General features: G+C 53.1%; 1 long non-coding RNA gene across 1 annotated transcript; it reads right to left on the minus strand.

Moving 5' to 3' along the window:
• Positions 1–1,857: 1,857 nt before the first annotated feature.
• Positions 1,858–23,603, minus strand: LOC132335667 (uncharacterized). Its single transcript, XR_009488718.1, has 3 exons — positions 23,413–23,603; positions 19,348–19,427; positions 1,858–18,453 (listed from the first exon to the last, which is right to left on the minus strand). It is a non-coding gene; the product is annotated as an uncharacterized LOC132335667 (long non-coding RNA).
• Positions 23,604–23,625: the final 22 nt, after the last annotated feature.

Here is a 23,625-nt window from a genome sequence, read left to right on the forward strand (position 1 = left end):
CTTGCCAGCTGCAGCTGCAGCCTGTGCCCCTGACTGACCTCAGTGGCCGTGCTTGAGGGCAGACTCGCCTTCCACTGGCAGGCACCCCCAGGCAGCAGCACTGGTGCCATTGGGACAGGCAGCACAAGCCCTGGGCTGCAGCTGCCATCCCTCTCCTCCGTGCAGGCACCTTAAAAACACGTGCATGAGCTTCCAGCCTAAATTGTGGACTGGCTTGCAACAAAGAAAGCAGCAGCAGGCCCTGAAGAAAGGCAGGCACGTGTGGCCAGCATTCAGGCTTGGAGGGAAGCACTTTGGTGTCTGCTGAGGACATGGCTCGCTTCACAAGCTCAGGATTTGCTGCTAGAAGATCCTGCTTTGCCCTTGCCTGAGGCCATTTCCTACCCATGCCTGGGCTTCCATTGTTCCGGGATCAAGTCTGGTGATCCTGTGGGCCACAAGTCTGTCCGTGTGCATCTGACAGAAGAAAAGAGCAGGACACGGCTGCTTCCAGCACTTGTCTTGGCCGCTCCTTCAGTGCGCTGGCACCCTCATCAGAGACACAGAACAGCTTCTCCTCCCAGAGTTATCCCTATCCTCTGCACTTCCCCAGGTGTCTGCCTTGATGTTCACCAGGCACTTCCCTGTTTGTGGCCATCCACTGCCACGCTCAGCAGGCAGCCAGTTGTGTTTGCACGTGAGCTGCCACAGGAAGACACCCGTAAGTGGACAGTTGAATAGCAGAGGATGGGCCAATTCTTTTTCTTTCCGAGTGCAAGAAAGACAGAAAAGCACAAGGAAACATGGCAGTGTTTTGGTGGAGTCTCTTTGTGCTGTGAAATTCTGTAGCTGTTGGTGTTTCTGTGCTACTGCTAATCCCTTCCTTGAAAAAATCATTCCAGGAAGGAGCAACATCATCTGGCCCATACCAAATGCTGCCACCAGGTGCTCCAGGTGCTCCTACCAAGAGGCCCTGTAGGATGGAGCACAGCCCCCAGTGCACGTCAGCTTTGGCTGCCCTCTGGCAGAGAAGCCCTCTGGAGGCACAGGTCTCTGGGGCAGGAGATGGGCACCAGCGCTGCCAGCGCTTGGGGGGACTTTGCTTCGGCGGGGACTCTGCCACACGGGCTGATGTCAGTGCTCCCCGGGCCCCAGGGCTCAGAGCAGCATTGGTGCCCTGGCCCACATGTTCCTTGTCTGTGTCACAGGGGCATACTTAGCTCCAGTGTCACTCAGTCCTGCTCAGACTTTGTCTTTGCCTTTCAGAGTCACTTTGCATGGGCATGTGGGACAATGATATGTAATACGTTGTGTCCAAAATTTCTGCAGGACCCCTGTGGAACCAAACCCCCGCCCCTCTCTTCGGCTATCAGGGGAACAGATATGGGTGCTGTCAGGAAAAGTAATATTATAAATACATATTATAATACTGGCTTTTTGCAAATATTTAGATGGATTCTGTATGTATATTAGAGTAGCTTTGCTATAAAAATATAGGCTTTTTTTTTTGTTTTTAACAAAGCCTAGACACAGTATTAAAATAGCTGATATAAAAATAAATAGCTGTGTTAAACTGCCTGCTTGGTTGGGATAACATTCAATGAACATCTGATGGAGCCCCCTGCTGCTGACATGCCAGTTATCAGCACCCACTGTCTGTAGAAAACATGGACCAAAGCCCAAACAGGAGGTGATAACAAGGACAGACTAAAACAACAGCCACGAAATGCACACGCTCTGAAAAGGTGGACCTGAGGAGCAGCCATGCTAAACAATTCTTGGAACATGTAAACTAGTTTGGGGAAAAGTTTAAAGAGGCATAATTGTTTCTGACTATGCAGTAGGCTGATGCAATAGAAAGGGTATGTAAAGGACATCTCTGAAATGGCAGGTGTGCTCTTGGCTAAATGCCAAGCACACACCACCAAAACTTTGCTTTATTATCTTTGTCTCTTATTGTCCTTTATTCAACTTCTACATTTTTACAGGAGAGTGAACCTTGTTTTTCACAATGGGGATAAACAGGGGCTTGGGGTGCTCAAATGCCTCAAGAAAGCACCAAAAAAACCCAAGCACCACATTCCCCTCATGCCTGGGCTGGCAGCCCAGCAGCTCAAGTAGAAGAGTCCTCCATGAGCTCAGGGGAGCAGCAGCCCTCGTGCTGAGGCACAGCCTGTGGAGAAAGAGGTGAGTGGCCCTAATGTGTGCTTTGGAAATCACCAAATGGTTCCTAAATCCCGTTGGAAGTCTCTGTACTAGACCTGGTGGTGGCTGAGGGATGTACGTGGGAAGGGTTTGCCAGCCTTGAGCTGGACTTGTTGACCATCTGAGCTCTGTTCTGTCTGGGAGCCTGTTCCTTTCCCCTTGCCCAAGGGCAGAGTATTGATGAGGGCTGGAGTTGGAGGCTGTGTCTGCCCCGAGAGCCGGAACCGTGGCGCTGCAGGTGCTCCTGCCAGCATGGGCTTGTCTGAGCTGGGCCTTGTGCCTCTTTCAGGTGTCCCTGCTGCAGTCACAGCTGGCCCAAGACCGACAGCACCGGCAGAACTACACTGAGAGCTGTGCAAGGACCAGGCAGGAGCTGTCAGACCTTCACCAGGAGCTGTCCTGCTCCTTTGCAGCTCTGCTCAAGGAGCCCAAAGCTGCTCTTGTGGAAGCAGAGACTTGAAGCTGCATCGCTCTCAACCTTAACTTGGCAGTGACATCCTTGGGCCATCTGTCTCTGGAGAGACAGGCCTTAGAGAAGGCAGGTGCAGCTCTTCTCTTCCACGCAGGATTTGTGCCCTGCTCAGAAGCCCATTCGTGTCAACTGGGGCACAAAAATCCTCCCTAGGACACAGATGAACACTATCGAAGATGAGGGCAAAAAGTACCTGCCAAAGCTTCTGCAAGCAGACCCATTTGGTTCTTGAAGGTCTGTTCCTAGCAAGGAATCTTTGATGTAAGCAGCAAGACTTTTCTTCTGCCTACAAGACCTAGTGATATAATGCCAAACAGAAAGCAGAGAGAAAAATGCATTTGTGGTTGTGTCTCAGTGTTCTTAATCTATTTGATGAGCCTTAAAACCTGCAGCTCTTGGCATTTCTCTGTAGAAATTTGAAAAGCCCATGAAACACCATTCTTCCTCCACATGTGGCTGTTCTCAATGCAAAGCTTTACTTTCCATGAATATTTGTAAGCACCAAGAAACTTTTTAGGCTTTTTGTTTCATGTGCCCTTTGTCAGGGAAGACAGAAGAATTCCTGTGACTCAGGAACTAAGCACATCCCTAAAGAACCTGCAGTTTGAGAATGCTGAGCCTTAGCGCTGACTTATGAGCCAGGTCCCTGCCCAGCTGCCCAGGAGGGCTCTGGGGACCCAGGGGAGGCAGGGCCTGTGCCAGGAGCAGCAGGGAGCTGGGGTGGGGGAGAGTCAGGGAGGGCCTCTCCAACAGCCCCTGGAATGCTGGGGTTTGGACCCTGGCAGCCATCACAAAGGCCATGGAATGCTGGGGGTATGACCCTGGCAACTGTCACAAAGGCCATAGAATGCTGGGGATTGGATCCTGGCAACAATCAGCAGCTCCTGGCTATTGGGGTTTGGACCCTGGAGCTGCCAACAGCTCGTGCTCTTTGGGGCTTGGACCTTGCAAAGGCCAACGGCACTCGTGTGCTATTGACCCTGCAAAGGCCAAGAACCTTTGGATATTGGGATTCAGACCCTGCAAAGGCCAAGGGCATTTGGATATTGGGGTGTACACCCTGCAAAGGCCAAGGGCCTTTGGATATTGGGGTGTAGACCCTGCAAAGACCAAGGGCCGTTGGTCACCGGGGTTTAGACCCTGCTAAGGCCAAGGGCTTTTGGTCACTGCTGCTTCCTCACTGCTGGTGCCAAGGGGCGGATGGAGACCCGGAGGGTGAGTGTCAAGGCCGCTGCTCTCCTTGTGCCAAGCCCTGCAGGGGCCTGGGTGGGCCTGGGCTGTGCCTCAGGGAACAGTTCCCTTTGGGATTAGCAAGGGATTAACAGTTGGCTGTTCCAGAGCTGGCAGCAGCTGTGGTGCTTGCCCTGGGGACAGGCCTGGGAGGGAATAGGGGGCTCCTGGATATCCCAGAGCACAGCCACATCTCCTCCTCTGTCCTTGTCCCACTGGAGGCCATGGGCACAAACAAGGCAGCAGCTTTTCATTGCCTTCCCCTCACCCAAATTACAGCACAGCGTCAGCGCTTCCCAGAGTCAAGAATGAGTTTCTCCCAGACATCTCCAAAATGATCCCCAGTGGCCCAGAAGAGGTCAGAAGGATGATAGGAAGATGCTCCAAGGGCTGGAGCACCTGTGCCAAGGGAAAAGGATGCAAGAGTTGGGGTTGTCCAGGCTGGAGAAGGTTCCAGGGTGACCTTAGCGCCCCTTCCAATGCATGAAAGGGCTGCAAGAGAGCTGGAGAGGGACTTAAGCCAGGGACCTGCAGGGACAGGACAAGCCTTCCCACCAAGACAGGACAGGGATGGATGGGATGTTGGCAGGGAATTCTGCCCTCTGAGGGTGCTGAGGCCCTGGCACCCAGGCTTGAGGTTGCCCAGAGAAGTTGTGGCTGCCCCTGGATCCCTGGGGGTGTTCACGGCCAGGATGGATTGGGCTCTGGGCAGCTCCCCTTCTCGTGTTCTTAGAAGTGATGAGACACCTTCCAGCATGTTTGTTTGTGCTGCTGTCAAACTGCTGGGCTGAAAATATTGCCACGGAGGGGAGGAAGAGCTCAGCTGGAAGTGCTGTGCTCTGGGACAGGCTGGGAAGCACTTAGAGGCAACTGCCTCAGGGGCAGCCATGCAGTCTGAGTGTGCTCTTCCCTGTGCACTTGCAGGGAGCTCGAGGGCTTTCTCACCAGGAACGTTCCTCCAGACCCCCTGAGGTGAGTAAACTGTGCTGAGCTGGCTGGCATTTTGAAACTGGCTCTCCATGAATGGACACTGGTTCTTGTGGGATCAGAAGAGGCATTTCAGTGCTACTTTGGAATAGGAACACAATACCTGACTAACAGCTGGATGTGGGCTTTCAGGTGCTGGCAGACAACGGTGACAGCATGGCCAATTCCATCATTTCCACCCACAATCCTGGGAACATCCTCTCCACTCTGACATCCACTGATGAGCAGCATCCCTTTGAATTGGCTCGGGAAGCTACAGAGAATTGTGGGCGCATGTGGCAACAGTTTGACCAAATAGAGGAGAGAACCCAGAGGATCAGAAGCCAATACCAAATCATAGACTCTCTGCTAGAAGAAATCAGTAGGTGAGCATTTCCTCCTCCTCCTCCTGCATTCCAGAGGCAATCTGCTTCCAGGCCTGGGAGGTCAGAGGTGTCCTGGAGAAGAAATCACCTGCCTACCATGTGTAGGCCTCAGTGTGGCTCTCGAGCATTGTCCTGTCTGGGTTTTTCATGCTCTACTGTGCCTCCCAAGGCTGTCTAGGAGATGCAGAGCCATGCTGGAATAGAAGACTCCTTCTCGCTGTGCTGCTTCCCTGAATTCTGTTCTTTGCGTGCCCCTGCCCAGCCACTGCTTCTTACTGAAAGAAGGCATAATCCTGCCTTCCTTTCCCTTTGCCTCTGCAGGATTTCCTTGGGAGGGAAAGACCAAGGTCTTCCTTAGCCCACTGCCCCCAGCTCCATCCTGGAGTGCTGAAAATTGCACTGCTGACTCTTCAGGCCTCTTGTTTCTTCTGACTGAGCCTTGTCTCTGCAGTGACTGTGCAAACCTTGAGAAGTCCAGGGAAATTCTGCTGCAATGCACCGGAATCCCAGAGCCAGGAGCCTTTTGTCTGCATCAGAAGAGCACCAAGCAGCAGAAGGAAGCATCAGCCCAGGCAGAAAAGACAGAGCAGCAGGACATGATGGAGGTTGGTTTTGGAAAGGAGACTGGTTTTCCCTTGAAAACTCATCTTGCCCCTTCTTGTACAGTGGAGGACTTGGCTGCGCTCGAGGGAAAAGAGCCCTCATTGCAGAGGCAGCTGGAAGTCAAGAGGCAGACATTGGAGGAATTGCAGCTTCAGAGGGATCTGCTGGAGCAAGAGAGGGATGATGTTAGCACGGCTCTGAACACCTTATTGCTGGGCAGCACCTGTGGGAGTGGCAGTTGTGGCAGCCAGATCAGCCCAGATGCTCTTTCTGGCAGTAGAGGACAGGCACACTGCTGTGCACACCTGGCTCAAGATGGCACACGCATTTCTTAGGCAGGGATATGCACGTTCATCAGCAAAGTGTTGCATGCTTCTGCAAAATGTATGGCTTTGGGCAGCCACAGAGCCTCTAAAACAGGGAACGGAGCTGGGGAAACTTTGAGCCCAGGGCACAGGTGCTCCTTGTCCTCTGGCTGCCTGCGAGGTGGCACTGGCTGGCTCTGCACAGGGCACTTGAGGAAGGGCTCGAGCTGTACCTTGTCCCACTTGCAGGATTCTCTGGAGGAAGAGTCATCCAGCTGGTCTCTGGAGTATCTGAGCCAGGAATCCTCTGATCAAGGGCATGAAGTGGCCCAGGTGTGGCAAGAGGAGGAGCTGCTGGGCCAGAAGGCTGACCTTGAGGGCCGACTGGCAGCCACCGAGTGGCTCCGACAAGACCTTGCCAGGCAGCTGGCAGAGACCAGGTAAAGGCAGGGAGCTGAGCCTTTTCAGATGTTTTTACATTCTGTGGACCGAATATGGAAGTGTCTCAAGAAAAAAACAAAAAAAACACAAAATGAAGGTTATTCTTCTGACACCTAAAGCCAGCAAAGTTCTCGTGAGCCTTGGGCTCCTGTTTGTGCCACTGAGCACGCTCCTGTGGGATGTCAAAAGCAATCCACCCAGCCCTGAACTGAGTAGTAGTTCAACCATGCAGATGAGTGAAACCTCAGGTTTCTCTTGGGTTTGGTTCCTTGTTCTGGGCATTGAACATCCCTCGTTCCTTTCCAAGTAGCTTGACATGATCCTGATCTTCAGATCAGGAAGCTTCATCTTCAGCATTCCAGGATCTTACCTTGGCACTTTGGGCGTAGCACACTGCCATTCAGGGTGAAGCCAAAGGCTCCTGCTGAAAATCTTGAGGCATTTCTACTTCCAAGAACACTCTTGAGAAGTGTGGGACAGGACATAGAGCGGGTTAGAGAGCAGCAGGGAAAGCTCTTTGGAATTCTCAACAGCCTCTGGGCACTCTTGATGATTGTTGATGGGCAGCCAGCTGCCAAAGCCTCCAAGGTGCCTTTGGATGGTCCCTCTCACTCTGTAAGGAAGGACAAGTCCCTTGGGCTACTGTCTGCTTAGCCAGCAACACTAAAATAAAGGTGGCAAGTCTACTCCATGACCATGCAAGAGTTGAAAGTGCAGTCTCTGCATTCAGGTAGTTGTTCAGGCAAAAGGCTGTTGTGATTTTTTACAAGTGCTGCCCTGACCATGAGATTTTACTGTATTTGCAAAGTAGTTCTGAAGCCTCTTAAATACAGAGTGTCTGGAGGATGATGTACCTTTATGTCCATTATCAAGAGCATTAAAAAGTCAGGAGTCAGCCAGGACAAGAATCTGTTCTCTCCCCCTGCAGAGCAGCTTGGAAGTGCTGATGAGAGAAAGGCTGTGAGCAAGGCTGGGCTTTTGCTCCTTGCTCCAGCCTGTTTGGGCACAGCTACCCAGTGTCATAGGTCAGGAACAGCAACTGAAGGTTTGGCTGTTGAGGCCAGCTTGGGCTGGGCAGTCTGTGCTATGCCAGGCCATAAGGAAGGCCTGGGCAGTCCCTCAGAGGGCCCTGCTCTCCTCTTGAAATGGCCCAGATGTGCCTTCTCTAGATGAGTTTCCAGGTGACCCATTTTCCATACTCAGGTGTGGGGATCTTGAGCCACGTTGTCCTGGAATACCGGGCTGTGGGCATCTGGAGCAAGCAACTCATGTGTGTCCACAATTGTAACTTGTAGGTCAGCAAAGGAGAGACTGCAATCCAGGCTGTTTGCTGCTCAGCAGCAGATATCACAGCTGCAGATGACCAGGAAGCAAGTGGAGGCAGAGCTGCAAGATGAGCTGCAGGAGGCTCGCAGTGAAGTCCAGGCAGTGCAGAGGAGGCATGAGGAAGGTCTACAAGGCCTCAAAGAGGAAATGAATCTCCTCCTCGAGCAGAGGGAGGCTCTACAAAAGCAGGTGAGTAAAACTGCAGTGACACTGCAGTCATGCAGCCAGGGGTCTGTGGCCTTTTTGCTTTTCCATGGCAGAGCAGCAGCTGCTGGGGTGAGCCCTGGGGCTGACTCATGCTCTGGGGGCTCAATGGCAGCTGCTCTGGGGGACACTCAATCCTCTGCTGAATGTCAGCTGCTGCTCTGGACAGCTGGGCTAGTCCTCTGCGCTGTTGGCCAGCAACCACCAGCATAGATTCCTGCTGGCCTCTTTTTGCTAACCTTGGCTTGGCAGGTGCTTTTTCAGGTGCCCTTGGTGGTGGGCCACTGAGAGACTGAAACAAGTTGTCCATATGCTTTGTGAATCTGGTGCTCTCAAGACAGGGAGAAATGGAAATTGTCCTTTACCTTTGCTCACAGCCTGTGCTGTGGCTGAGAGTGAGAAGCTGTGGCTGTAGCCTCTGACTGCTTTGTTCTCTTTGACTGGAGGTGGGAGAGTTGACATCTCAGCTGGAAGCCTCCCGAGAATGCCAGGAAATGACTGTGCAGAGAGCCCAGCAAGATGGGAGGGAGGCCCAGGAAGACTCCAGGCAGAAGCTGTTGGAGATTGAGCACATCCAGAAGCTGCTGGAGGAGGCAGAACATCAGAACAAGCAGCTGCAGGAGCATCTGCAGAACTTGGAGACGGACTGGAGTAAATGGGAAGAAGTGGCTCAGCAGAATTCAGAACTGCAGGCGTCAGTGAATGCCCTAGAGAAGGAAAAAGCCAGGTAAATGAAAGCCTGTAAGACTCTGCATTGTGGTGAATGGATTCCCTCTTTGCCTTCTTTGCACCTGCCAGGGACTCTGGCAGCATTTCCTGAATGGCAGATTCTGAACTCTCCATGCAATCACATCTGATTTTCTGGATGTTGTGTTTCATTTTCTTTTCTTTTAAGCCTTCAGACAGAGTTCTTCTGAAGACAAAGATTTTTAGGGGGGCTCTTTCCCTCTAGGGTGTATTGTGTGGTTAGGTGGGTGTGTTGTCACTGACCGAGCTGTGCTGTAAGGAGCTGGATACATCCATCAGCTCCACCTTGGGTCCTGTAACTTGAAGCCTTTGGGATCTGGATCAGCCTGGCATCTGATGCTATTTCTGGGCAGAACCATCTTAAGACCCTGATTACTGATCTAGGCCAGATTGCCCTCGGAGGCAGCCCAGAAACAAGAATGTCTCTGTTGCATCCTTCCTCATCAAATGTCCCCCGCTGCCTGCAGGGGGTCAAGCAGGGTCCCTGCCACCCTGCACAGTCACAGGCATTTCTGACTGTGCCAAGAATGCAAGAAACAGGACCAAGGTATGGGGGGCTCCTGCAGCTGATCAAGTCCTGCCAGGCTTCAGTGCCACAGGATTCTTCCTCCAAGAAGACAAAGGAAAGGCAGGGCACTCCTGCTTGCCTGGAGCCTTCTGCATCTTCCATCAGGTTGTGCTCCAAGCCTCGGTTGCCACTTTAGCCATTGTTTCTCTAGGTGAAATTAGGAGGGGTGCTGGTAAATCTTAGGGATCTTGCCAGAGATCCCCTGGCTGTAGGGTGCTGCTCATCCTACCTGGATGTGTAAGGTGGGGGAAGCAAATGTCTCTTCCATGTTGACCAAACCTCCCTGTTTGGAGCCTGGTTAGTCAGAAGGAAATTGTTCCTCTCCCCTAATGTCTTCATGACAAGACTTTGTTATGTTTGAATTCACATTTCCATCTCAAAAAGAAGGTAGGGCATGTAGGCAGGAACTCACTGTTCCTTCAGGGACAAAGCAGAGTAGGCACATGCTGGGCTGGGACTGCATGAGGAACAAACAGCCAAGTTGTTCAGACAAACCTCATCAGACAGAGCAGTTTTTCCCTGAGCTGATGCAAGTCCTAAGAGTTGATAAAATGTGATATCAGTTAGTAATGAGTTGCTTGCTTCCCTTCTAGCCTGATTCTGTCTCTGGAGGAGAAGAATGTGTGCCTCAGATCGCTGGAAGAGCAGAACCTGGCACTGAACAATCAGGTGTCTCAGTGTCAATCTGCCCTTCAGCTGGCCGAACAGCTCTCTTCCAACCGTGCTGGACAACTGCGGGAGCTCAACACGCAGGTAAGCTGTGCAGTGGCATCCTCTTCTCCAGGGACACACAACAGCACCTTTGGCTTGGAGGCTCCAACCTCTTTCCCCTCCCAGCAGCATCCACAGCTGCTGTATTCTGCCCGGGGCTGCTGCTGCACCCTGAGGCCGAGGCTGGATTTGGTGTCTGCTGCAGAAGTTTTCCCCCATCCTCTCCCGGGTCCCAGCAGGAAGTCTGGGAAGAGAAACAGCAGCAGACTCCTCTGGGGCTTCTCTGTCCCTCTGTTAGCAGTGCTGTCCCAGACAGAGTGTGGGCCTGTGCCGGGCACTGAGCAATGTGGGGACACAGAGGTGGCTGTGGCAGGCTGGGCAGGGCACTTCCAGCACAGCCAGTTGAGCCGCTGTTCAGAGCTGCCGCCCAAGGATGCCCAGTGCCTCCCTTACTTGTTTTCTCTGCATTTGTCTCCATTGGAATCCTTGCTTCTGTGCCTTCTGGTTTTGACATGTTTTTTGCCTGAAATCTTTTCTCCTTTGTTGCTCTCCCTGCGGCCCACTCTGCTCCCTCAGGAGCAGCCCTGTCCCTGAGGCTGTGTGCATCCATCTTCCAGATCCTGGCCCTGCAGGACGCAGTGCTGCAGATGGAGGCTTCCCAGGCAACTCGACAGAAGAAGCTGCTGAAGGAGCTGGAAGGGTCTCGAGCAGGAGAACGCTCTTTGAGGGACTCTGTGCACGTCCTGGAGGCTGAGGTGTCTGAGCTGCGTGTGAAGCTCCAGAGCTCTGAGGACAAAGCTCTTGCCTTGGCCACACAGTGTAAGGCTGTGGAGCTGGAGCTGAGGAAAACAGAGGCTCAGAGAGACAACCTCAGAGCCTGCAACCTGGAGCTGCAGAAGAAGTTGGAGGAATGTGAGCAAGGTACAGCTTCTCCTCTGCCACTCATTGCCCCATGCTGTCTCACCAGCTGAGGAGCTGTAGCTGGATGCCTCAGCTCCATTCCCCCAAAATCCAGGCCCTGCCAGAGCCTCCAGGCTATTGGCCTCACTGGAGCAGGCCTGCACAGGCATCCCCTCTCCTTCATCTCTCTTGCCTTGCTCACTCTGCACAAGGCCAAGAGCAAACACACTTTCCTATCCCTCTGAACCTTGCCCCTTTCATTCCTGCCTTTTTCTCTACTGGGAACTTTCCTTCATTTCTGTCAGCTTTGGAACCTTCGTGGGCTTGGGGCCTGGCAAACACAGGCAAGCAGAGAAGACAGTGCTGTTGTCTCTGCAGGATGCACATCAGTTTGGCTTTGCTTTGCTTTTCCCCTTCTACTTCTCCTTCCCCTTCTCTGCTGCAGAGTGGGTGCTGGCAGAAGCCAGGCAAATCTCTCGCCAAATTGCCCTGGAGAAAGAGGCCACTGAAAGGCAGGAAGAGTCTGTGACTCTTCGTCAGGAGGTGGAATCTCTGCAGAGGAAATTGGAGGACCTGGAGAAGGAAAGGAAGGATGTGCTGGTGAGAATTGAAGATCGCCACAAAGGGCCATTTCCTAGCTACGTTTGGACCTTGTGTTCACAGTTCTAAGGGGCGCCTTTTTCCAGTTTCTCTTTTCTAATTGTGTGTGTACTCGTATATATTCATGGCCAAGGTGAGTTTGTAGGACTTTTCTTTAGTGGGCATGGGGAGGGTGTAGCAGGAATGCTGACAGGAGAAAGATCTTTTTAAAGGCTTGCCTGGAGTATTTCTGAACAGTAACCCAGAGATGTCTTCTGGGCTGTGTTTTAAGTCACTTCCTGGGAAGCTGTGTCTCCCCCAGAGCAGGCAGTGGCCCAGGGCAGCAGCAGCCAAGTGCTCTGAGAGCACGTGAGCCCATCAGTCTTTGCTTCTTGCCACAAGGATGTTGCAGGAGAAGTGTGAAGGCCTCTGCTGTTTCCTTCTGTGCAGGTCCTGCTGGAAGAGCAGGAGGAGAAGAGTGCTTTAGCAGAGGCACTGCTCCAAACTCAGGGAGAGCTCAGCCGAGCCCGCCAGCAGGTCCAGCAGCTCAGGCAGGAGGTGAAAGAGCAGCAAGAGAAGGGGCAGGTGAGTGTGAGTAGGCAGGCTACAGAGGACAGGGCAGTGACCAGGGCACAAAAGGCAGCTCCTGGGACTGAGGAAGCAAGGGCTGCTTCAGGCCCTGGGAGCACAGAGCCTGGTAAGCTCCAGAGCTCAGCCCCAGGAAGGAAGGCTTGCAGTGAAGCAGAGCTGGGGAGAGAAGCCAAAAGAAGCAGCAGAGGGAATGGGATTTTGGGGCAGCACATGGAAAGAGGTGAGCCTGAGGGCAGGTCCCAGGGAGTTGCTCTGCTTTTTGTTGCCAGACCATCAAGGCAAATCTGCAGGATGAGCTACAGGAGGCTCACAGAGAAGTCCAGGCAGTGCAGAGGAGGCATGAGGAAGAGCTACAAGGCCTCAAAGAGGAAATGAATCTCCTCCTTGAGCAGAGGGAGGCTCTACAAAAGCAGGTGAGTAAAACTGCAGTGACACTGCAGTCATGAAGCCAGGGGTCTGTGGCCTTTTTGCTTTTCCATGGCAGAGCAGCAGCTGCTGGGGTGAGCCCTGGGGCTGTCTCCTGCTCTGGGAGCTCCATGGCAGCTGCTCTGGGGGACACTCAATCCTCTGCTGAATGTCAGCTGCTGCTCAGGACAGCTGGGCTAGTCCTCTGCGCTGTTGGCCAGCAACCACCAGCATGGATTCCTGCTGGCCTCTTCTTGCTAGCCTTGGCTTGGCAGGTGCTTTTTCAGGTGCCCTTGGTGGTGGGCCACTGAGAGACTGAAACAAGTTGTCCATATGCTTTGTGAATCTGGTGCTCTCAGGACAGGGAGAAATGGAAATTGTCCTTTACCTTTGCTCACAGCCTTGCTGTGGCTGAGAGTGAGAAGCTGTGGCTGTAGCCTCTGACTGCTTTGTTCTCTTTGACTGGAGGTGGAAGAGTTGACATCTCAGCTGGAAGCCTCCCGAGAATGCCAGGAAATGACTGTGCAGAGAGCCCAGCAAGATGTGAAGGAGGCCCAGGAAGAGTCCAGGCAGAAGATGTTGGAGATTGAGCACATCCAGAAATTGCTGGAGGAGGCAGAACATCAGAACAAGCAGCTGCAGGAGCATCTGCAGAACTTGGAGAGGGAACAGAGTCACTGGGAAGAAGTGGCTCAGCAGAATTCAGAACTGCAGGCGTCAGTGAATGCCCTAGAGAAGGAAAAAGCCAGGTAAATGAAAGCCTGTGGGACTCTGCATTGTGGTGAATGGATTCCCTCTTTGCCTTCTTTGCACCTGCCAGGGACTCTGGCAGCATTTCCTGAATGGCAGATTCTGAACTCTCCATGCAATCACATCTGATTTTCTGGATGTTGTGTTTCATTTTCTTTTCTTTTAAGCCTTCAGACAGAGTTCTTCTGAAGACAAAGATTTTTAGGGGGGCTCTTTCCCTCTAGGGTGTATTGTGTGGTTAGGTGGGTGTGTTGACACTGTGGTTAGGTGGGTGTGTTGTCACTGGCCGAGCTGCGCTGTAAGGAGCTGGATACATCCATCAGCTCCACCTTGGGTACTGTAACTTGAAGCCTTTGGGATCTGGATCAGCCTGGCATCTGATGCTATTTCTGGGCAGAACCATCTTAAGGCCCTGATTGCTGATCGAGGCCAGATTGCCCTCGGAGGCAGCCCAGAAACAAGAATGTCTCTGTTGCATCCTTCCTCATCAAATGTCCCCAGCTGCCTGCAGGGGGTCAAGCAGGGTCCCTGCCACCCTGCACATGTGATATCAGTTAGTAATGAGTTGCTTGCTTCCCTTCTAGCCTGATTCTGTCTCTGGAGGAGAAGAATGTGTGCCTCAGATCGCTGGAAGAGCAGAACCTGGCACTGAACAATCAGGTGTCTCAGTGTCAATCTGCCCTTCAGCTGGCCGAACAGCTCTCTTCCAACCGTGCTGGACAACTGCGGGAGCTCAACACGCAGGTAAGCTGTGCAGTGGCATCCTCTTCTCCAGGGACACACAACAGCACCTTTGGCTTGGAGGCTCCAACCTCCTTCCCCTCCCAGCAGCATCCACAGCTGCCGTGTTCTGCCCGGGGCTGCTGCTGCATCCTGAGGCTGGATTTGGTGTCTGCTGCAGAAGTTTTCCCCCATCCTCTCCCGGGTCCCAGCAGGAAGTCTGGGAAGAGAAGCAGCAGCAGACTCCTCTGGGGCTTCTCTGTCCCTCTGTTAGCAGTGCTGTCCCAGACAGAGTGTGGGCCTGTGCCGGGCACTGAGCAATGTGGGGACACAGAGGTGGCTGTGGCAGGCTGGGCAGGGCACTTCCAGCACAGCCAGTTGAGCCGCTGTTCAGAGCTGCCGCCCAAGGATGCCCAGTGCCTCCCTTACTTGTTTTCTCTACATTTCTCTCCATTGGAATCCTTGCTTCTGTGCCTTCTGGTTTTGACATGTTTTTTGCCTGAAATCTTTTCTCCTTTGTTGCTCTCCCTGCGGCCCACTCTGCTCCCTCAGGAGCAGCCCTGTCCCTGAGGCTGTGTGCATCCATCTTCCAGATCCTGGCCCTGCAGGACGCAGTGCTGCAGATGGAGGCTTCCCAGGCAACTCGACAGAAGAAGCTGCTGAAGGAGCTGGAAGAGTCTCGAGCAGGAGAACGCTCTTTGAGGGACTCTGTGCACGTCCTGGAGGCTGAGGTGTCTGAGCTGCGTGTGAAGCTCCAGAGCTCTGAAGACAAAGCTCTTGCCTTGGCCACACAGTGTAAGGCTGTGGAGCTGGAGCTGAGGAAAACAGAGGCTCAGAGAGACAACCTCAGAGCCTGCAACCTGGAGCTGCAGAAGGAGTTGGAGGAATGTGAGCAAGGTACAGCTTCTCCTCTGCCACTCACTGCCCCATGCTGTCTCACCAGCTGAGGAGCTGTAGCTAGATGCCTCAGCTCCATTCCCCCAAAATCCAGGCCCTGCCAGAGCCTCCAGGCTATTGGCCTCTCTGGAGCAGGCCTGCACAGGCATCCCCTCTCCTTCATCTCTCTTGCCTTGCTCACTCTGCACAAGGCCAAGAGCAAACACACTTTCCTATCCCTCTGAACCTTGCCCCTTTCATTCCTGCCTTTTTCTCTACTGGGAACTTTCCTTCATTTCTGTCAGCTTTGGAACCTTCGTGGGCTTGGGGCCTGGCAAAAACAGGCAAGCAGAGAAGACAGTGCTGTTGTCTTTGCAGGATGCACATCAGTTTGGCTTTGCTTTGCTTTTCCCCTTCTACTTCTCCTTCCCCTTTCCTGCTGCAGACTGGTGGAAGGAAGAAGCCAAGCACATTTCTCGTGTAACTGCCCTGGAGAAAGAGGCCACTGAAAGATGGGAAGAGTCTGTGACTCTTCGTCAGGAGGTGGAATCTCTGAAGAAGAAATTGGGAATCATGGAGAAGGAAAGGAAGGATGTGCTGGTGAGATTGGCAGATGCCACTAAAGGCCATTTCCTAGTTATGTTGGGACCTTGTGTTCACAGTTCTAAGGGGCGCCTTTTTCCAGTATAACTTTTGTAATTCCATTCTTCTGAATAAGGAGGAGAAGATGCTGTAGTCATGGTGAAGCCACTTAATGCTGAGGCTGCTGATTTTCCTCCATGCTGGGCTTCTGTGCCCTAGAACCTTTAGTTCTCAATGTCCTCACTGTCCCTATTGACATTGCATGGTTTGGGGAATTCCTGGTGTCCAAACCCATGATCAGATTTCTAAATATCTGGATCTGGAAGGAGGGGGGAGAGTCCCAAGTTTGCTGTTAATAGAAAGCTGTTTGGCCTTGGCCATGTGAGAGCAGCCAGTGGGGAGAGAGGAGAGGAAAGCCAAGTGCTGATCCCCACCAGGACGTGTGCCTGCAAGGGGAGAACTCGTCCTGAGTGGCAGCAGAGGATGACAGACTGACCTGGCCATTGCTGCTCCCAGAGAGGGCAGTGAGGCTCTCAGGGATGGAGCCATGGAAACTCTACACAGGAGAGGTGGAAAACCACTCCTGTCAGCCCAGCCCCAGGGAAAGAAAGGCTGGGGGTGTTTGCTCTTCCCTTCCTCCCTGATGGAGAGCACATCCTCCTGGCACTGCCTGAATCCTGCTTAGCGTGCACTTGAAATCCTGGCTGCAGTTCTGGCAGCTCCTCCCCAAAGGAGCACTGGAGTGGAGCTGCAGGAGGTCGGGGAACAGCAGAAAGGAAGCTGGGAGGGGCTGAGTGAGCTGGGAAAGATGCAGCATCAAGGGGGATCCCAGCTAAGGTCTGCAGCATCCTGAGGAGCAGAGAGAGAGGGGCAGCCTGTGCCTGCCCCTGCTGCAGGAGTCCAGATCTGGTATGAAAAGCAAACCAAGAGAGGGAATGAGTGACCCTTTTTCTCCCTGTTTTGGCAGCATGGACAGGAATTGTACCAGCAGCAGACGAGAGATCTGGAAAGGAAAAATGAAATGCGTGCACTCAACATTCAAAGTCAGCAGGAAAGAATGCAACAATTGGACAGTGAAAAGGAAACCATGCAGGAAGAGTTGAAACATGGGGCTGCTGCTTTGAAGGAAGAAAGAGGGAACACTCTGAGTGCTGCACTGACCACGTTTAAAATTGCCAAAGGGGCTCTGCAGAAACGCTTGGCCTTCCTGAAGGGAAAGACTCGTATCCAAGCAGACACTGGCATTGACTTGCAGTCTCCTGCAGCGTCCCTGAATTATTCCAGAGATGTTTCCCATGAAGAGGTGGGTCTCTATCCTTGTCAGTGCAGGCCTGCTTGGGTAAAGCAGCCCGGGCTGCAGCAGGCAGCCTTGTCTGTCTGCCTGGCTCCAGCCAGAGACCACTGACTGCCAGATTGTTTCCTGGCACGCCTGGAACGACTGATCCAGCTCTGGAGCTTGCTGTTCAGCTCCAGGCCAAAAGCTGGGCATGGGAGCGTCTCCTCCCGTGCCCTTGCAAGGGGAGGCAGCATGGGCTGGTCATGCCGTGGCATTCCAAGGGACGGAGCAGGTGAGCTAAAGAATGGTCTAAAGGGAGCAGAGTTTTGTTCCGAGGGCTGAACAGCAGCTGCACTGCCGGTGCTTCTAGGATGCTTCCCGAGATGGAGATTTCTGAGGGACAGCTTCTGTGATGTTTGAAATATGGGAATCATCTCTCTGCATACCCAGCAGGCTGTTGGAGCACAAGAGAAGCAGCAGTTACATGGCTCGAGGATCAGCCTGGAATCTAAGAAACTGCTTGCATCGGCAGAGAAGAAGAAGAGAGAGAGGCCTGAATTATCTACTGTGCCCAGGAGAAGTGGCGAGCAGGTAAATTGGGCTTTCACTGCCTCTGCAAAGCCTCAGGCTCCTCTGGAACAGAAGCCTGTGGTGTCAGGAAAGAAGAGTTAGATGACTTTCAAGGCCTCGGGACTGCTTGAAGGCTCATTCTTCCCCTGGGCTTGGTTGCCCATATTGTGTTTTGCTCCCGGTGTGGAATACTCTGATGTTTGGGAGAGGGAGAATTTGCTCCCTGGCCCTGGGCTGCCTGTGCAGGAGCTCACTGTTCAAACCAGCTCTAGGCCAAAAGCTGGGCATGGGAGCTGCTTCTCCTGTGCCCACACAAGGGGAGGCAACACATGGGGGTTTGGATTCTGTGTGCAAAGGAATGGAGCAGGTGAGCAGAGTGATGGACTAAACCCAGCTGAGTTTTGTTCTGAGGGCTGAACAGCAGCTGCACTGCTGGTGCTTCTAGGATGCTTCCCGAGATGGAGATTTCTGAGGGACAGCTTCTGTGGTGTTTGAAATATGGGAATCATCTCTCTGCATACCCAGCAGGCTGTTGGAGCACAAGAGGAGCAGCTGTTACATGGCTCGAGGACCAGCCTGGAATCTAAGCAGCCAGGTCCATCAGCAGAGAAGAAGAGAGAGAGGCCTGAATTATCCACTGTGCCCAGTAGAAGTGGCGAGCAGGTAAATTGGGCTTTCACTGCCTCTGCAGAGCCTCAGGCTCCTCTGGAACTTGGCACCTCAGCCCAGGCAGTGCTTTGGAGACATCTGCTCATTCCCTTGCCTCTCCCTGTCCCTGCTGTGGACACACCCCGTTGTTTGTTCTCTCTCTTGTGGCAGACCCTGGCTTTCACAAGGGCACCTTCACTCCACTGCCCCATCCCTGGTGCCATGTCCCTGCACACACACACTGGCCTCTCTTGCACAGCCCCCCGCGAGAGCTTTTTGCCCCCAGTGTTGTCTGGTGCAGTTCAGGGTCTCAGAGTAGGGATCTCCTTGCCTTGCTGTCCAGAGGTCCTTTTGCTCCATGTTTGCTGACAGCTTTCTGTGACCTTCTCTCCCATCCAATGTGCAGGTGGAACCTGAAAGGAGAAGAACCCGAACTTTTAGGCGAGTGTTCCTCCCAGACTACTTTATCTTGCCTGTCCAGGAGTCTGCCCATCAAAATCAGTCAGCTTTTGAAATAGAAGAGTCCTCCAGTAGCTCAGGGGAGTGGCAGCCCTCCTGCTGATGCACAGCCTGTGGAAGGGGTGAGTGGCCCTAATGTGTGCTTTGGAAAGCAGAGCTGGGTTTTTCAATGCTGTTGGAAGTCTCTCTAATAGACCTGTGGTGGCTGAGGAATGGACGTGGGAAGGGTTTGCCAGCCTTGAGCTGGACTTGTTGACCATCTGAGCTCTGTTCTGTCTGGGAGCCTGTTCCTTTCCCCTTGCCCAAGGGCAGAGTATTGATGAGGGCTGAGGCTGTGTCTGCCCCGAGAGCCGGAACTGTGGCGCTGCAGGTGCTCCTGCCAGCGTGGGCTTGTCTGAGCTGGGCCTTGTGCCTCTTTCAGGTGTCCCTGCTGCAGTCACAGCTGGCCCAAGACCAAGAGGACCACCTGGAGAGCTGTGCAGGGAGCAGGCAGGAGATACAAGGTGCAGAAGGGACCTCCTTGCTTCCTGAACGTCTCAGAGAGGAGCCAGGCTGCAGCTGGATGCAGTTTTAGACTAGCCAATAGTTTATGTTTAAAGGATAGTATAGGTGTAGATAGATAGTATAGAACCTTTATACAACTCTGTTCCATACGATGTAGGATATATTTATAGAAAAATAAAGAGTTTCTTATGATCACCATTAAACTAATGGATCTATATCAGGGTGATTTACTACCCAGGGCAGAGACCTATAACTTCCAGTACAGTGCATTATATCTGAAGCAACATTGAAGCAATTCTAGTCAAGGCAGCAAAAACCAATTCTTAAAGATTGATGCTACTCACCCAAACCAATGACCACGGGCAAACATTTCTCTCAGCCTCAAGGCGTGACCTTGAGGAGCATCCTCACTCCAGGGAGGAATCTGCAGAAGGGAGACACGTGCCATGAACCACTTTGCTGAGGGCAGGAGAAACCTGCCGTGTGTGGAGCTTTTTCATTTGTCCTTAGAGAACTGCAGCCTGTTTTTTCTCAGAGTCACAGAATCTCAGGCTGGGGGAGGCTGGGTCACCTTGCCCAGCTCCTGCTCCCCAGCCGAGCCACCCAGAGCCAGCTGCCCAGGATGTGTCCAGGTGGCTTTTGAGTCTCTCCGGGGATGGAGACTCCCCCACCTCCCCGGGCACCTGCACCAGTGCTCAGCCACCCTCCCAGTGCAGAAGTGCCTCCTGAGCTCAGAGGGCACCTCCTGTGTTTCACTTTGTGCCCGAGGCCCTGGGGCTGTCCCTGGCCCTGTCCCCTCTGCAGCCTCCCCTCCACGTTTTTATCCCCATGGATGAGATGCCCTGAGCCTGCTCTGCTCCAGGCTGGGCAGTCCCAGCTCTCTCAGCCTCTCCTCATGGCAGAGACGCTCCAGTCCCTCCATCACCTTCATGGCCCTGTGCTGGACTCTGTCCAGTCTGTGCCTGTGTCCCGTATTGGGCAGCCCAGCTCTGGGCCCAGCACCCCAGGGCTGGCCTCACTGGTGTGGAGCAGAGGGAAAGGATCCCCTCCCTCGGCCAGCTGTGACACAGCTCCCAGTGCAGCCCAGGACGCTGTTCTGCATTGCTGCAGGAGCACATTGCTGGCCCGTGGGCATCCTGGGGTCCAGCAGAACCCTGCCAAACTTCAGTTTTCCAACTGGGTGGCCCCCAGCAGATACCGGTGCCTGTGGTTGTTCCTTCCCAAGGACAGGACTCAGCTCTTGTCATTGAACTGTCACCCTTGTTGAACTGTCCCTCTGGATGGCAGCACTTCTCTCTGGCAGATCAGCCACTCCTCCTGGTTTGTGGGAGGGCACGCCCTGGCCCCATCACCCAATTAACTAACAAAGGTGTCAGAAAGGACTGGACTCAGCATTGTCCTTCCAACGGCCACCGCCAGACTTTGTGCCACTGATCCCCAGGGTTCCAAGAAGGCAGAGTCTGTGCAAGGCATCCTCGCTTGTATGTACTTATTCAGAAAGAAATGGAAGGATTTACAAGAAGGATTTCTGCTCCATATCTTACGCGGGAAAAAATGGAATGAACCGCGCTCCCTCTCACTGGTGGTAGGTAAAGTGGTCCTGTTGTTGGTGACAGTGGATGTCACCTGCACAGGATCTGTGCTACACTGGTGTGACATACTGTGGGAAGGAGCACTCTGAGGGAGGTAAAAGCTGGGCTGTAGAGATCATTCAAAGACTATTCTTCAAACCATCAAAGCCCCTGTTTTGTGAAGATCAGGAACAATTCCTAGGCAAGGGCTGAAGCTTCAAGTATCTGTGAGTTCCTTTACCCCCTAAGTCAATTTCTCCATTAATGACAGCAGATTGTCCTGGTTTAAAAGACAGGTGTCTTCCAGGAAAGCTGGGAAACTTCCTGGAATGGAGAGATAGCCCCCTCTCTCCAAATCATTACAACTCGAAATTACAGGGCTTCCAGGCAAAGATATGGGAAAAGAAATATCAGTTCTTTACTAGAATATATATAAAAATAGGTGAACAAGAGAGAAAAGCCACCAGCACCCCCAAGCAATGCCAGACTCTTCCCAGCCGCTGAGCAGTTCTGCCTTTGCTGTAGTTATGACCACAACCGGCAGAGGGCGCTGTGAGCTGCCGGCGAGGCAGAGCGGCTGCAGTGACTCTGCCCTGGCTCCGGGGGGCGCTGTTGGCCCAGGGGCTCCAGGGGCCCCCGGCTGCGAGCCCTGAGCCACCCCAGGGGTAACGGCGGCCTCGGGGACAGAGGGAAGCTGGGGCTCTGCTTTCCCCAGGTTCTCACCTGTCTGTGGCAGTATCCTGGCCATGGCAGCTCTGCTGTGGTTCCAGTCAAGCAGCACCTGGGGCTCCCTCTCTCCAGAGAGAGAGAGAATAGGTGGGGTGGTCCCGTTTCCCCTCAAGCACCCACACAGATGGTGAGGATCTTCCTGGCAATGGTGAGTGTGGAAAAGTCCCCATCAACCAGCAGTTGCTGCAAGCAATGGGCTCACCTATGGCTGGCAAGGAGAATTCTGAAGCAGTGCCGGGTCCAGCACCAGAAACTGCCCAAACTGCCCTGCTCCTAGCATGGCCAGCAGGTTCTTCTCTCAGCAAGCCAGTGCCCAACCCTGCCCTCCCTCCCTGGAAGTTTCCAGTGGAATGGGAGAGTCATTGGCCAGTCCTTCTGCATCTCAATTGTCCCACAGACAATTCATTCCCCACAGGCATCAACTGCCCTCTCCTCTCCACATCTCCCTTCCAGGTACCAAATGAGAGAAAATTCACCAAAAAAACCACCCCAAACACACAACATTTTCCACCCTGAATTTTTCCCATACCAACACGTTACATCAAACTTTGACTTTTAAACTATAAACATCCATATATTATCCTAATTATATACATACACACATAGATGCCGATATGGATACAAGCACAGTGTTTTGGGCAATTCACCCCAAAAACATGGTCCCCTGGAGATATCCATTGTGTTTATCCATCTTTCTGCATCACCCATCAAGTGCAACCTGGTCCCTGAGCAAAGACAATCCCACAGGTGGGTTTGTCTTTGAGCAGAATTAATCCAAACAGTCTTTCCCAGCACACCTCCCATGTGCACCACCAGAACCTTGCCTCCACCTGCTGTGCACAGGGGCTCGGATTGGGCATGGCCACCTTGCTTGGTGGAATCTCTGCTATTAACTAACCATGTAGCCTTTGCTAAAGGCATCTCCCACTGCTTGAGGGTCCCATCCCCCCATTGCCTTCAATGTGTTTTTGAAGAGTTCATTGCCCTGCTGAACTTTCCTGGCTGCTGGTTCATGGTAGGGAATGTGATGTACCCACTCAATGCCAGCTTCTCTAGCCCAGGTGTTGATAAGGCTGTCCTTGAGATAAGTCCCTTTGGTGGACTCAATTCTCTCACAGGTACCATGCCTCCAAAGGACCTGCTTTTCAAGGCCCAGCATGGTGTTCTGGGCAGTGCCAGGAGGCACAGGCTGGGTGTCCAACCATCCCGGGGTGGCTTCTACCATTGGGAGCATGTAGCACTTGCCTTGGCAGGTTGGAGGCAGCGTGATGTAGTCAATCTGCCAGGCCTCGCCATGCTTCTGTTTGAACCATGACTCCCCATACCACAGGGGCTTCACCTGCTTAGCTTGCTTGATGGCAGCTCACGTCTCACAATCATGGATAACCTGGGAGATGCTGTCCATGGTTGCATCCACCCCTGGGTCTCGTGCCCACCTACAGGTGGCATCTCTGCCCTGATGGCCTGAGGCATCATGGGCCCATTGAGCTGTGAACAGCTGTCCCTTGTGTTGCCAATCCAAACCCATCTGTAACACCTCGATTTTTGCAGATGGGACAGAGTGGTGCTATGACGAGCCCCTGCAGAGCACACTCGGTTTCTTGCTGAGAAGAAACAAGTTTAACTCACACCTCCAGGAAGGTTTAACCAGACCTCTGTAGTTCTATCATTTTGAAAAAAAAAGATCAGTTCAGCTTTGTAGTGCATTTAGGTCACAGTACGGATTCTGGGAAGGGTCTGACAGCTCCATGTCAGCTGGCATAGACTGTGTTGTTGAGAGCATAGGGTTGTCCCTGCAGAGAAATGCAATGAGGTTTACAGAGCAGAATTGCAGGAGCTCAGTGAGAGTGGGAGGAAGGAGTTCTCTGCCCAAAGTCCTGGCAGGGGCAGATGGTCAGAGGGGACAGAGAAATGGAGTGCTGCCTGCCTCCATCCTCATAGCCCCTCTGGTTACACAGTACGCCCCAAATGGAACATGGGTTTGTCATTCTTATTCCAGGACAGGGCGTGAAAAAAAGAAGAAAACTCAGAACTGAAGCAAGAGTGATCTTGCTGGGCTGAAGCAGCAGAGGGAAGATCTTCTGGCTGCTGGTACTTTCCAGTGCTTACCTGGCTGAGAAGAGGTCCCAAGGTGCCAAGCTGCTCACGGGTAGAACTGGCTGCCTGCAGCGAGCAATACCCTCCCTGCAAGCAGACCGAATTGCCGGGGAACAGGAAGGAGCTATGATTTGGCCTGGCTGGAGAAAAGGGCCCCTGTAGCCTGTGAGAGATGGGGGTGGTTGTGCAGGTGTCAGGGGAGTCCTGCTGATCCTGATGTGCTGG

The sequence above is a fragment of the Haemorhous mexicanus genome, chromosome 18 (genome assembly GCF_027477595.1).
Source record: "Haemorhous mexicanus isolate bHaeMex1 chromosome 18, bHaeMex1.pri, whole genome shotgun sequence".
Lineage (NCBI taxonomy): Eukaryota > Metazoa > Chordata > Aves > Passeriformes > Fringillidae > Haemorhous > Haemorhous mexicanus.